This window comes from Macrotis lagotis, chromosome X, assembly GCF_037893015.1.
Source record: "Macrotis lagotis isolate mMagLag1 chromosome X, bilby.v1.9.chrom.fasta, whole genome shotgun sequence".
NCBI lineage: Eukaryota > Metazoa > Chordata > Mammalia > Peramelemorphia > Peramelidae > Macrotis > Macrotis lagotis.
Window position 1 is genome coordinate 581,789,832 of NC_133666.1, and position 14,372 is coordinate 581,804,203.

The 14,372-nt window shown below is 33.0% G+C and overlaps 1 protein-coding gene across 4 annotated transcripts in view; it reads right to left on the reverse strand.

Moving 5' to 3' along the window:
- Positions 1 to 14,372, reverse strand: part of TAF2 (TATA-box binding protein associated factor 2) — a 90,545-nt gene that overhangs the window by 14,044 nt on the left and 62,129 nt on the right. The window lies entirely within an intron of this gene.

The following is a 14,372-nucleotide window of genomic DNA, read 5'->3' on the forward strand; positions in this document are numbered from 1 at the left end:
ACCCCTAAAACTGCTAAAATTTTTCTTAAAATGAGCAGGTAAAGGAGAAAGAACCCACCCATAGTAACCACAGTTACTATGGGAATAGAGAAGACTGGGATTCATCTTCAGAGGAAGATAAGTAAGCAAAAAAAGTCTCTCCTACTTCAAAAAGTAACATCAAATGGCTCCTTGCTCAAAAAGAATTCATAGGAAAAATTCAAAAAAGATTGAAAAAATCAAATAAAAGAGAGTGAGTAAAAATTAAAAAGAAAACAAGAATTATCCAATAAAAATAATATGATTGCTAAAAGAAAGTAAATCAACTGAAAAAGGAGAGCTAGAATTAAGAGAATGACTCTTTGAAGATTAGAATTGGGCAAGGATAAGTCAGAGAAGTTATAAGAAACTAAAAAATAATAAAGGAAAATACAAAGAATAAAAAAAAGTAGAAGAGAATGTAAAACACCTCATAAGAAAAATGATCAATATAGAAAAGAGATAAAGAAGAGGAGATAGGAATAATCAAACTACCTGTAAGCTATGATAAAAAAAATAATCTTGATACAATAATACAAAAATAATGTAATTAAAGAAAATTGTCCCAAAGTGTTAGACTAAGAGGGGAAAAGTAGCAATTGAAAAAATTAACCAATCACTGCCTAAAAGGGATCCTAGGAAGAAAACTGACAGGAATATAATAGTCAAATTTCCAAATCCACATTTAAGGAGAAAACATTAAGAATAACAAGGAAAAAACATGGCAGTGCCATAATTAGAATTACACAAGATCTAGCAGTGGTTACTTTGTAAGATTGCAGGTCTTGGAAGTCTACACATTGAAGAACAAGATAACTGGGAATAGAGCCAAAAAATCATATCCAGTGAAGTTAAGTATAATTCTGAATTAAAAAAAAACCAATTCAATGAATTGCCAAACCTTCAGGATTTTGTTTCAAAAGATCCTGACCTTAATAGAAAATTTGACATACAATAACCAAGAGAAATTTAAATATCAAAGACAAATTACAAGGGACTCAAATAAAAACTTGTTTATTATCCATAGGTAGAAATGTAAACCATATGTCCAAGAGTGTTACTGGATGCAATTATAATTGAGAAGTTTGAAGGAAAGATTGGGATAGAGCTAAGTCTAAAAGTAAAATTAGGGCAGCTAGGTGGCATAGTGGATAAAGCACCAGCCTTGGAGTCAAGAGTACCTGGGTTCAAATCCGGTCTCAGACACTTAATAATTACCTAGCTGTGTGGCCTTGGACAAGCCACTTAACCCCATTTGTCTTGAAAAAACCTAAATAAATAAATAAACAAATAAGCAAACAAACAAACAAACAAACATAAATAAATAGATGTAAAATTAGTCAGGGCAGCTAGGTGGTGCAGTGGATAGAACATTGGCCCTGGAGTCAGGAGTACCCGAGTTCAAATCCAGCGTCAGACACTTAATAATTACCTAGCTGTGTGGCCTTGGGCAAGCCACTTAACCCAATTGCCATGCAAAAAAAAAAAAGTAAAATTAGTCTAGGAAAAGATACAAAAGATACAAATATACAAATAAGGTATGAGAGGAAGAACTAGAGGAATTAGATGGGGAAGTTAAACCTCCTCTCACAGGGATTGGGTTAAAGATGGAACAATTCATATAAGGGCATATGTATATATGTGTGTGTGAGTATGTGAGAGACATGTATGTATAGAAGGGTATAAAATTTTAAATTCAGAAAAAAATGAAGAGGGAATAGGGAGGACACTGAGTTAAGAGGGTGAGGGAATAGGATAAGAGACTATATAGAAAGATATGTAGAACAAGGGGATACAGAAGGGAATATAAGAAAGGGATTCTTGAAAAGGCAGTAGAACAAGAAATAAGAGGGCAAGGTAGCAAGTAGAAGTAAAGTCAAGGAGTGAGGAAGGGGGTTGTTGATTTCTGGAAAAGATATAAAAATGAGAGATAGATATAAACCAAATTATATATATATATGAACAATTATGTGTGTATATGTATATATATAAATGACTATATGGGTATATATGGGTACATGTGTATAGGAAGGAGTATTCATGCTGAATTGTAGTTGTCAAGGATGGGGAATGGTAAGGTGGAAGGGAAAAACAAATAACAATGAGCAGCAGAAAACAGAAGAAAACCCACAAGGAAGTAAAGAAAAGGATAATTTTGAGCATAATGTATAGTATTTATATATAAGAGTTCTTGAAATGGAAATTCACTGCTTTATATTATCAATCCTCTCATTTTTGCTGTGCACATGTTAATGTTTTTTCTTATTTTGTATCTAAGTTAAAAATTACAAAAACTAACAAAGTAGATAAAAGAGCTTTATTCTTGTTTCCTCATAACCTATTTTAATTCCTTTAACTTCTTTTTCTTCTCTTATTACTAAAGTTAACATTTCAAGTATAATAGTGGTAATAATAAGCATTTTTGTTTTCACCCTTGATCTTACTGGGAAGGTTCCTAGCTTTATCTCCATTACACAGGAAATTTACAGATGGTTTTAGATAAGATACTCTTTTATCATTTAAAAAAAATCCATTTATTCCTATGAACTCTAGTGCTGTCAATAGGAACAGGTGATGTATTTTGTCAAAAGCTTTTTTCAGCATCTGATTAGTTTTGTTATTGATATGGTCAATTATGCTGACAGTTTTCCTAATATTAAAGCCAGTCCTGCATTCTTGGTATAAAATCTACCTGGTCATAGTGTATTATCCTGGTAATAATTTGCTATAATTATTTTGCTAAGATTTTATTTAAAAATTCTGCAGCATGGGGCAGCAAGGTGGCACAGTGGATAGAGCACTAGCCCTGGAGTCAGGAGTAACTGAGTTCAAATCTGGCCTCAGACACTAAATAATTGCCTAGCTATGTGAACCTGGGCAAGTTGCTTAACCCCCATTTGCCTTGCCAAAAAAAAATTTATTTTTTTTTTGCAGCAATATTCATTAGGGAAATTGGTCTATAATTTTCTTTCTCTGTTTTGGCTCTTCCTGGTTTAAGTATTAGCAGCACATTTGTGTCATAAAAGGAATCTGATAGGACTCCACCTATTTTTCTAAGTAGATTATGTAGTTTTGCAATTAATAGTTCTTTAAATGTTTAGAAGAATTTGTGAATTCATTTAACCCTGGAGATTTTTTCCTTAGGAAGTTCACCGATAGTTCAATTTATTTTTCTGAAATGGAGTTATTTAAGTATTTTATTTCCTCTTCTGCCAATCTGGACAATTTGTATTTTTGTAAATATTCATACATTTCACCTAGTTTGTCAGATTTACTGGCATATGATTGGGTAAAATAGCTCTAAATTATTGCTTTAATTTCCTCTTCACTGATGATGAACTTGCCCTTTTCATATTTGATAATGGTAATTTGGTTTTCTTCTTTTTTTAAAAATTGAATTAACCAGGGCAGCTAGGTGGCGTAGTGGATAAAGCACCAGCCCTGGAGTCAGGAGTACCTGGGTTCAAATCTGGTCTCAGACACTTAAGAATTACCTAGCTGTGTGGCCTTGGGCAAGCCACTTAACCCCATTTGCCTTACAAAAAAAATAATTAGTTCAATAGCTTTCTTACTTTCAATTTTAATACTCTCTCTCCTTGATTTTCAGCACTTCTAGTTTGGTATTTAATTGGGGAGTTTTACTTCGTTCTTTTTTTTTTTTAGCTTTTTTAAATTGCATGTCTAATTCATTGATCTCTTCTCCTTCTAATTTATATATTTCCCCTAAGAACTGCTTTGACTGCATTCTATAAGTTTTGGTATATCTCATTATTGTCTTGGATGAAATAACTGTTTCTATGATTTGCTGTTTGAACACTCATTTTTTAGGATTAGATTATTTAATTTCCAATTAATTTTTAATCTATCTGACATGTAATTTTTATTACACCATGATTGGAGGAGGATGCATTTACTATTTCTGCATTTGATTGTAAGATTTTTATGCCCTAATAGTCAGTTATTATGTATATGCAATGTACCACTGAGAAAAAGGTATATTCCTTTCTATTTCCATTCACTTTTTTTCCAAGTCTATCATATCTAAATTTTCCAAGATTTTATTCACCTCCTTCACTTCTTTCTTGCTTATTTTGTGGTTAGATTTATCTAATTCTGAGAAAAGGTTGAAATCCCCTATTAATATAGTTTTACTTTCTATTTCTTCTTAAAAACTCACTTAACTTCTCTAAGAATTTGAGAGCTATACTATTAGGTGGTATAATTAGGATTGATATTACTTCATTGTCATTGATGCCTTTTAGTTGAATGTAGTTTCCTTCCTTATCCCTTTTAATTAAATCTATTTGGTTTTTCTTTCTCTGAGATGCTGCTTCTTTTTTTAACTTCAGTCTCAGCACAAAATATTTTATTCAAGCCTTTTGCTGTTACTCTGGGCTTTATCTCTGCTTCAAATGTGTTTCTTGTAAACAACATATTGCAGGAATCTATTTTTTTCATCCACTGTGCTATTGAATTTTATCGCAGAGGTCATTCCATTCACAGTCATAGTTATGATCACTATGTATTTCCCTCCATCTTATTTTTCCCAATTTATATCTTTTCCCTCTCTTTCCACCTTATCTCTTCTCACCAATATTTTGATTTTGACCACCACCTCCCTCAACCTACGCTCTCCTATCAGTCTCCCCCTTTCTTTATTTCCCTTCCCCTCCATCTTCTCTCTACAGCAAGGTAAATTTCTCCACAGAATTGGAAGTGTATGCCATTTTTTCTTTGAGCCAAATCTATTGAGAGTCAAAGAATAAGTTATTTCCCTCTACTACAATAGGTCTTGTGTGTCCTCATGTGATATTACCTTTCCTGCCTCCCCCTTCTTCTCCCAGTATTATTTTGTTTTTATGTCTTATTTTTTAATATTTTAAAATAGAAATACATCACATCATACTCAACTTATACCCACACCCTCTAAGTATACTTCTTTCAACTGGGCAGCTAATAAGTTGACTATGATGTGATGTATTTCTATTAGCTTTAGACTGTCCTAACAGAAATACAATTCTTAAGAATTATAGGTATTATCAGCCTGTGCGATGATATAAACACTTTAGTTTTATTGACTAACATTGTTTTTTTTCTATTCAGTTTTGGTCTTTTTTATCAGGTAAGTTTTAAAGTCCCTATTTCTTTTACCATGAGGGAATATGCTGAATTTTGCAGATGGTTGATTCTTAGTTGTAATCTAAGCTCTTTTGTCCTTCAGGACATCATATTCCAGGTCCTTCCATCCCTTAATACTGATGCTGCTAAGGCCTGCATAACCCTGACTAGAGTTCCGTGTTTTTTAATTGTTTCTTTTTAGCTGTTTTTTATTTGACCAATTCTGTTTTTAAAAGTATTGTTTTCTTCAGTCAATTTTTGTGCTTCCTTTTCCAATTTTTCATAATTCCCCTGCATGATTCTTAATTCTTTTCTCAATTTTCTTCTGCTGCTCTTAATTGGTTTGTAAATCTTTTTTGAGCTCTTCAAAATGGAATTTTTGGATTTCACACCAATTCACAATCCCCTTTGAGGCTTCACCTGTAGGCATTTTGTCACTGTTTTCCTCTTTTGATATTCTTTGTTGCCATAGTGGCTTTCTATTATTAAGTTTTGGGGGGGTTTTTTTGGTTTATTTTAAAAGTTGAGTTTTACTCCTGGGGGCACAGTCTCAATCTTTCAGTGCTGGGGCCAGGGGTCTGATCACTGGCTTTCCTTACTTGGGCCTCAGATGCTGGCAGTTTGCTCCCTTGTGTTAGGGTTGCCCGACCTAGTTCTACCTACTGAATTGACATTCAGGGGACTGCAGTATGCCTTGTGTGCTGGGGTTGAGGCCTTCACTGCTAACCCGCTGAGCCAGGACTCTTGTAATTTGGGCCATAGTTAAGAGCCTCTTACTGATTTCCCTGGTTCTGACACTTTAGAGTCAGTTTACAGACTTCATTTAAAGTTGTTTCAGAGGGAAACTGAGAAAAGCTCAGGGAGCTTCCTAGCTTCTCACCATCATCTTGGCTCTGCCTAGGCAATGTTGATATTTTTCATTTTTAATTATCAAACTTTCAGCCAGCGTAGTTCTCCCTTATAGAAATTCATTTCATGTAACATTTTTAAAAGATAAAAATAAATCAACAAAACAGATCAATATCTTGAAAATATGTCTGAAAATATGTGTAATGTGCCTCCACAAAGTAAGGGGGACTGAGAAGTCTTCTTATGTCTCTTCTTTGGAACCATGATTGTTTTTAACTTTGAAGCATTAATTTTTGCATATGGTATTTCTATTTATGTTGTAGTCATTGTGTATATTGTTTTCTTAGCTCAATTTACTTCCTTGTGAATCAGTTCAGATCTTTCCGTGCTTATCTATGTTCACATTCATAACTTCTCTATGTAAATATTCTTAATGTCTTATATTTACAACAATATTCCATTATATTAATATACCATAATTTATTTATTGAGCCATTCCCCAACTGATATCTATTTTGTTTTGAATTCTTTGCTATCAGAAAGAGTACTTCTATAAATATTTTGGTGTTTGGGGGGAATTTATTCTTATCAGTATTAGAATCTCTGGATCAAACAATGTGGTCATTTTAGTCACTTTACTGCTTTCCAAAATGGTTGTATTGATTCATAGCTCAATAATTCATAGTTTTTTTTTCAACAATCCTTCAATATTGATGATTCCCATTTTTTCTCATCTGTGCTACTTTGCAGGTTGTAATACTACACTCAGGATTGCTTTTATTTTAATTTCTCTTAGTAGTGATGTGGAACATTTTTTTTTTTTAGGTTTTCTTTGCAAGGCAAATGGGGTTAAGTGGCTTGCCCAAGGCCATACAGCTAGGTAATTATTAAGTGTCTGAGACCGGATTTGAACCCAGGTACTCCTGACTCCAAGGCCGATGCTTTATCCACTACGCCACCTAGTCGCCCCTACACCACCTAGCTGCCCCAACATTCTTAAGTAACTTTTCTAATAATTACAAGAGCAAATTGGTGTTCTTCCTCTATGCCCATCTTTAGGTCTTTTGTCTATTGTCTTACTAGTATTATTAGTTATTCTAGAACCATCTCAAATAACTACAAAATGAGATTATATTTGCAAAGTACTTTGCAAATCTTTAACAGCACTATAAAATGTAGTTATTATTAATAGTGCAGAGAGTAAATATCCTTGCTTTACTCCTATATTAGGAAAAGGTTTTGTGTATTTCCAATGTGGATTAAGCTTGCCATTGGTTTTAGATATTTTTTTATAATATTCAAAAAGGTTCCTGCATGCCTATATTTTATAATTTTTCACATCAATGAGTGCTGTACTTCATAAAAGGTTTTTTTCTGCATCTAATGAGATAATCCCATGATTATCTCTTGAAAGTTTTGATTCTGAAAGTTATTATTATGTTGTTTTCTTATTACTGAATCATATTTGCATCCTGGATGAAACCCTATAGCCTGTGTCAGGATTTTATTTAAAGTTTTTGAATCAGTAATCACTAATAATACTGGTCTATATGTTGCTTTCCTTTTGTGCTTTATCCTTAGCTACCTTGGGCATTAAAATATTATCTAATAAAATAAATCTGGTAAGACACTTTCTCAATTTTTTTGAGAATTTTTTAGTACAAGGCCTAAGTTTTCTTAGACTTTGACAGAATTCTCTTATGAATTTATGAAAACCAGGAGTTCCCTCTCCCTAACTGGTAGTTCCTTGATCTTCTGTTCATTTAGGAATTGTGTTTGAAGGTATTTGTCTAATACTTTTGTTTGCAGTTTTGTTAGTACATAATCATGCAATAGTACATCATTGTTTGTTCACTATTGTGTTCATTTAATTTTCCAGTTTCCTCTTTTAATCAGACTGAGGATTGCCAATTATTCTTTTCTATAATTAAATCTTCACCTTTTTTCAGTAATTTTTGTTTCCAGTTTACCTGTTTCTCACTGTTTTGTGTTTATTTTAGATTTGTTGGCTTTTTACTTTTTGAAATGCACATTCAACCCATCAATTCTCTACTTTTCTCTTTTGTTAATTTATAGTTTTGGGGACATCATTCTTCCTCTCAGAACTGTATTAACTGCCTCCCAGAAATTTTATTATGTTGTTTCATCATTCTCATTTTCTTTAACGTAATTATTAGGTGTTTCTATGATTTAGTCTTTGATCTACTCATTAGGTTAGGATTCTATTGTCAAACATCCATCTGAGTCTATATCTTTGTACTCTGTGAACTGGTAACTATTTTATTAAGTTATGCTATGAAAAGAATGGTCTTTACTGTTTCTGCCTTTTTCCATTTATTTTCAATATCTTTGTACCCTAATATATGGCCAATTTTTGAAAGAAGTTCCAGATGAAATTGAGAATAGGTATATTTTTTTAAGTAGCCTTGTTTATTTCTCTGGCAATTTACTCAATTCTGTTTTTTCCTTATTTTTTCTGTTAAGACTTAGACAAAATGGAGAGTCAAAGAAATCTCTTGCCATTTTTGTATCATGTCTACCTGTAATTCAGTTTACTTTTCATTTACAAATTCAGAGACTGACATTTGACATATATAGGAACATTCTTTAGTGAGATCCCTCTCCCACCACTGAAACAGAATTTCTCTTCCTCATTCCTTTCCTCTATTTCAATCATTTATTTAACCCTTTCTTCTGCAGGTCCTCTTAAATGGTTATTTTCCCTCCAATGTTAACTACTGACTTGATTAGGATACCTCATACATTTCCCTTTAACTTTTTCCTCCCCTTCTCCTTTTTATATTCTTCCATTCCGAAGTTTAGTCCTTCTTCCCCCCCCAAAAAAAATTCTGATTTGTCAATAGGAGGGGGGTCTTGTAAAGTTTAATCTGTGGTATTTTAGGTTTGTTTCTCCACCATCTCTTCCATTTGATTTCTGTATTCACCTGTCTCCTTGTATATTTTTAGAAGGAAATCTCTTAATGAGCTCTCTGCTATGTTAACAACATGGATGTCTTTTAAAAGTTGTTTCTTTTCTTTTTTACTGGAATGATTTAGTTCATTACCTATGCCTTCCTTGGTGGTTCTGTTTTGTTTCTGTTCTCTGAGGTGTTCGTCTAGCAAATGATAGCTAGTATGTATATAGCACTTTAAGATTTACAAAATGCTTTGACAACTGTCTCAGGTAATCCTCACAACAATCCTGGAATGTTATCTCCTTTTACAGAAGTGGGAATAAAGCAAATAAAGGCTAAAATGACTTGCTAAGAACCACACAGCTGTGAAATGTTGTAGGCTAAGCTATGAATTTAGATCTTTTTGATATCAGTACTCTAATGCACTATTCACCTATCTGACTTATGGCCTAATCTGTTCAGTTCTGGTATTCTCTATAGGAATGGTTCAAATGCCTTTTTTTAAAACTGAAATTTAGGGTCAGGTTTACAGGGAATGTCATGCTGATTTACATCTTGGGTGCTTCTGCTCTTCACAACTCATTACTCATATACTCCTGAGTTTATGATGGATGCAAAGGGCTCGGTGTTATTTGATTTTTCTCATCTTTACATCTGAAGGTTTTTATTCTAGTTTGCAATGTGTTGCTTGTTAATGGAATTGCTAAATTTAAACTCTTTATGTCTTGATGTTTACAACATAAAGAGTTTTTGTGTCTCCTGTATTCAGAAGTTCTGGGTAGTTTCCTTGTATTATTTCTTGCAGTATATTATTCATATTTTTTGACCTATCATGTAGTCTCAGAGACCCATGTTCTTTAAGTTGCTTCAGTGTATGTATCCTGTCTTTGATATTTTTACTTGTGGAGAGATCAAATTTTCTTTTAACATTACTACTTTTTGCTTTTCTTATCCTATATTGCTCTTTATTTCTGTAATAACATTCCTAATATTTTTTTTTGTGTTTGTTGAGATATGTCATGAAAGACTCAAGTTCTATTCTGCTACTGCTGTTATTTTTAGACAGTTAATAAATTCTGCTTTGACAATTATTCTCTCAAACCACTCAGGATCATTTAGCTGTGGTTACATTTTTTTTTTTTTAGGTTTTTGCAAGGCAAATGGGGTTAAGTGGCTTGCCCAAGGCCACACAGCTAGGTAATTATTGAGTGTCTGAGACCAGATTTGAACCCAGGTACTCCTGACTCCAGGGCCGGTGCTTTATCCACTACGCCACCCAGCTGCCCCTACATGTTCTCTTAAGAATCCATAGGGTCCTTTTGAATCTGATTAGATTATTAACTGATTTTTCTTTATATTATCATATTTATTCAGAAATGTCTGGACTCATTTAGATGACCTGGAGGCCATAAATCCCTTTGTTATTTATTGTGTTCAAGTTATTTAACTGTTTTTTTCCCTTCTTAGAATTGGTAATTTGTCTTTTTTTCCCCTCTTAATATTCACATATCACTCACTTTCTGTTAATATTTTTGCCTAACACTACCTTAGACTAAAGAATCTTAATGGACAGATTGTTAACCATGTAACACAAGTGCAAATAGTTAAGATACCTGTTGGAATAGAGATCAAGTCAAGGCAACTGCTTTTGAAAATGTGTATATCTTGGGGGCAGCTAGTTGGCACAGTGGATAAAGCACCGGCCCTGGAGTCAGGAGTACCTGGGTTCAAATCTGGTCTCAGACACTCAATAATTACCTAGCTGTGTGGCCTTGGGCAAGCCACTTAACCCCATTTGCCTTGCAAAAAAAAAATGTGTATATCTATTAACCAAGGGCATCCATTTTAGTGGTATTTATTTACTTAGATGTAAGCATAAAGGACTTACTACCTAACAAAACTAGATTAGTTTGAAGTACCCTTGTACTGCTAGAATTTGAACAGTTTAGGGGTTTTTAAATTTCTGTAACAAAAAACAACAAAGCTCTTTATTCTAAATCTTAAAATGATATTGGCAGGATCAACATAAAATTAAAGCAGCATTCTAGATAGCAGAAAGAAGAATGGAAGAGAATTTAGGAGTCTGAGAATTAACTCTAGCTCTTCAATTAACTAGTTCTGTGACTTTAAGTTTCAGATTTCCTTATTTAAAAATGAGATTTTTTTTTTAGGATTCCTTCCAGTTTTAAAATTCTATCTTTCTAAATCAATTGAATTCCAACCTTTAAGGGACTCATTAATCTTTCCTCTCATGACATTCAATTAATTTTAAATGAACAAACATTTATTAAGCACCTACAATGTCCAAGGCATGATAGTAGGTACTGGGTTATTCTTGTTCAGTTCACTTATGCTCTCAATTCTTCATGGGGTCATGCTCTCCAAGGAACTCTCAAAAGTCTTCTCCACCACCCCAGTTCAAGAGGGTCTATTCTGTGGCTCTCAGCTTTTTTTGAAGCAAACACTCTTTTTGAACAGGTATTTGAGAAAATCCAAACTCTGCCTTGGAGTTAACATACTACTGGGGGATGTATGTAAACAAATAATTAAAGATAATATGAGGAGAATACATAATGGCTAGAAGTATAAGGAATGGCTTCCAATAGGAAATAACATCTGAGCTAACCCCAGGAGGAAGTCAAGTAGTCAAAGAGATGGCAAGGAGGAAAAAAAGTACTTTTTAGGCCTAATATGACATGTCAGTTATTTTGTCTGAGAGGGTAGTGACTGTTGGAATAGAGAAAAAAAGGCTATGAGGATAGAATTAACACACCTTTACAACTGAGTGAATATGAGGGAAAGGGAAGAACTAAGGTTGATTCTGAGAGATAAACATGAGAGACTAACAGAAAGGGAATACATCATCATTGAGGTTTCCCATTCTATCTTCTACTAAGTGATTTCCATGTGTAGAATATCCTCTCTTCAACTCAACTCATTAAATCTTGTTTCCTTTAAAGTACAATTTGAGTTCCATCTCTTTTATATTGCACAAACTTTGTATTTATTTGAGTAATATCATTTTACCCTGTCTTTGAGTTCATTTCATTTTGTCTCTGTAATCTCATCTATCACAGTGCCTTTCATCCAAAGGTGCTTAATAAATATTTAATGAATATAAATCCTAAATTGGATAATGTTTGGGGGAGTAGGGAATAATCAGTTCTGTTTGGCACATGTAAACTTGGAGATACTAATTGGACTTACAGATAGAAATGCATAGCAAGGAGTTGGCAAAGCTGACTTAGAATCTCAAGAATTAAATGATACTTCTGGATAGATAGATGAAGAAGTTAAGAAATACTCATTGAATCTATGAAAGGTCATATGATAATCATGAAAATGAATCAAGAGGGAAAATATGAGGGCCAAAAAACTGGAAGAACAGGAAGGTGATGTTCAAGCAAATTATACTTAGAAAGAGTAAATATATATTATGAAGTCATAATGTCAAAATACAAAGAGAACCAGAAAAAAAGTAGAGTCAAAAGCTAAGGGAGGGAAAAATATAATTTTCTAGTCAGGTATGAATTGATGGAAATGGCAAGATCCATTTTTATTTTTACATAAATGAGCCAGAAAAAACCATATCCACCATTCTGCCCCCCCATTTAAAAAAAATTTTTCAAGGAAGAATATGGTACAATGTAAATCAATTAATATCTAATAGGTATTACTTTACTGAGCCAAAATAAATTGAGAAAATACTAGAAAACTAGTATTCATGTACTTTCCCCAACTGAGATAATGCCTGAAGAGATTAGGTCTATAAAGTGAACAGACTGATTTCCACAAAAATATACATTTTTCCTTTCACTGGAGTTCTAACTATTAAAAGAGTAAGATAAACTGCTATCAAGAAGAAAACTGGGTCTGTTTTTAGGACATAGTTGTGGAAACCCAGAACTCCTGTGATGACCAAACGGGTCTGAAGTTTTCAGGGAGATGAATCAGACAAATATCATCAATTGACTTTCAGTTGTGACTATGTTACTTCTTTTAAGCTAAATACAAATCTGAACATACCAATTTTTTTGTAAAAGGTACCTATATTTAAGGCTTTCCAAAGTCAAGATTCTATTATGCTTTACACACTATTCCTATGGAATAAAAAAAGATTTCTGAAACTTAAGGGTAACATTAAAACTGTTTATTTCCTGATATTGATATCTGACAAATCTGACCAAACTGAATCAGAAAAAGTCACTCATTCCAATTCTTAGAGTGGAGTATAAACTTTTAAAAAACAAATAATGATGTAAATAGAAGAGTGAGCCCTCAATGTTCTGAATAAGATTTCATAGGTGTTTATATATGATTCTTATAGTAATGTGCTAAATGTTAATAAAATACAACTTGAAAGTAAAGGATAGAATTACCTTTAAAATGAAAAACAGGTAAAGATATATAGACAACCTATTTTATAGAAAAGGGCACTCAATTGTAAATGATATTTTAATTTATTTTAAATAATCAACAATTTTTTATTAAATACTTACCACATGTCAGATATTCCATTATGTACCAATATATATGAGTATTCTTTCTCTACTAGCACAAGGCTTAAATTCTAAGCAAGGTGGCAACAAGTACATATGCAAATATATATATACAGAATAAAGTCAATAAATGCAATTTTAAACAACAGTTAAATACAAAATAGGAAAAGAAGAGAACAGAAGTTGAGAACATCTTTAAGGAAGAAACTTTTAAGAGTGTAAGATAAGGAGGGAGTGCATTGAAGGCATGGACCACCTTCTGTGAGAAATAGGCCATGTACATTAAAGCATCTCTGAGACACCACCTTACATCTCTCAGATTGGTCAATATGATGAGAAAGGAAAATGATCAATGTTGAAGGATGTGGGAAAACTGAGACACTAATGCATTGTTGGTGGATTTGTGAACTCATATAACATTTTGAGAGCAATTTGGAATTATGCTCAAACAACAATAAAACTGTAGAACCTTTGATACAATAATACCACTATTGAATCTAGATCCTGAAGAGATCATGAAAAAAGGGTAAAAATTCCACATGTACAAATATATTCATAGCAATTCTTTTTGTAATGGCAAAGAATTGGAAATTGAAGGGATGCCCAGCAATTGAGGAATGGCTGAACAAATCGTGGTATATGTACATGATGGAGCACTATTGTTCTAGAAGAAATCATGAGGGATGGGATTTCAGAAAAGCTTGGAAAGACTTGCATGAACTAATGCTGAGTGAAATGAGCAGAATCAGAAGAAAATTATACCCTCTAACAACAACATAGAGAGATAATCAACTACAATGGGCTTGTTCATTTTAGTAGTACAATAATCAAAGACAATTTTAAAAGACTTGTGATGGAAAATACCATCGATATCCAGAGAAGGAACTGTTGAGTCTAAATAAAGACCAAAGCTATTATCTTCAATTTTTAAAAGTTGTCTTTTTTTGGTCATTTTTTCCCTCCAATGTTTTCT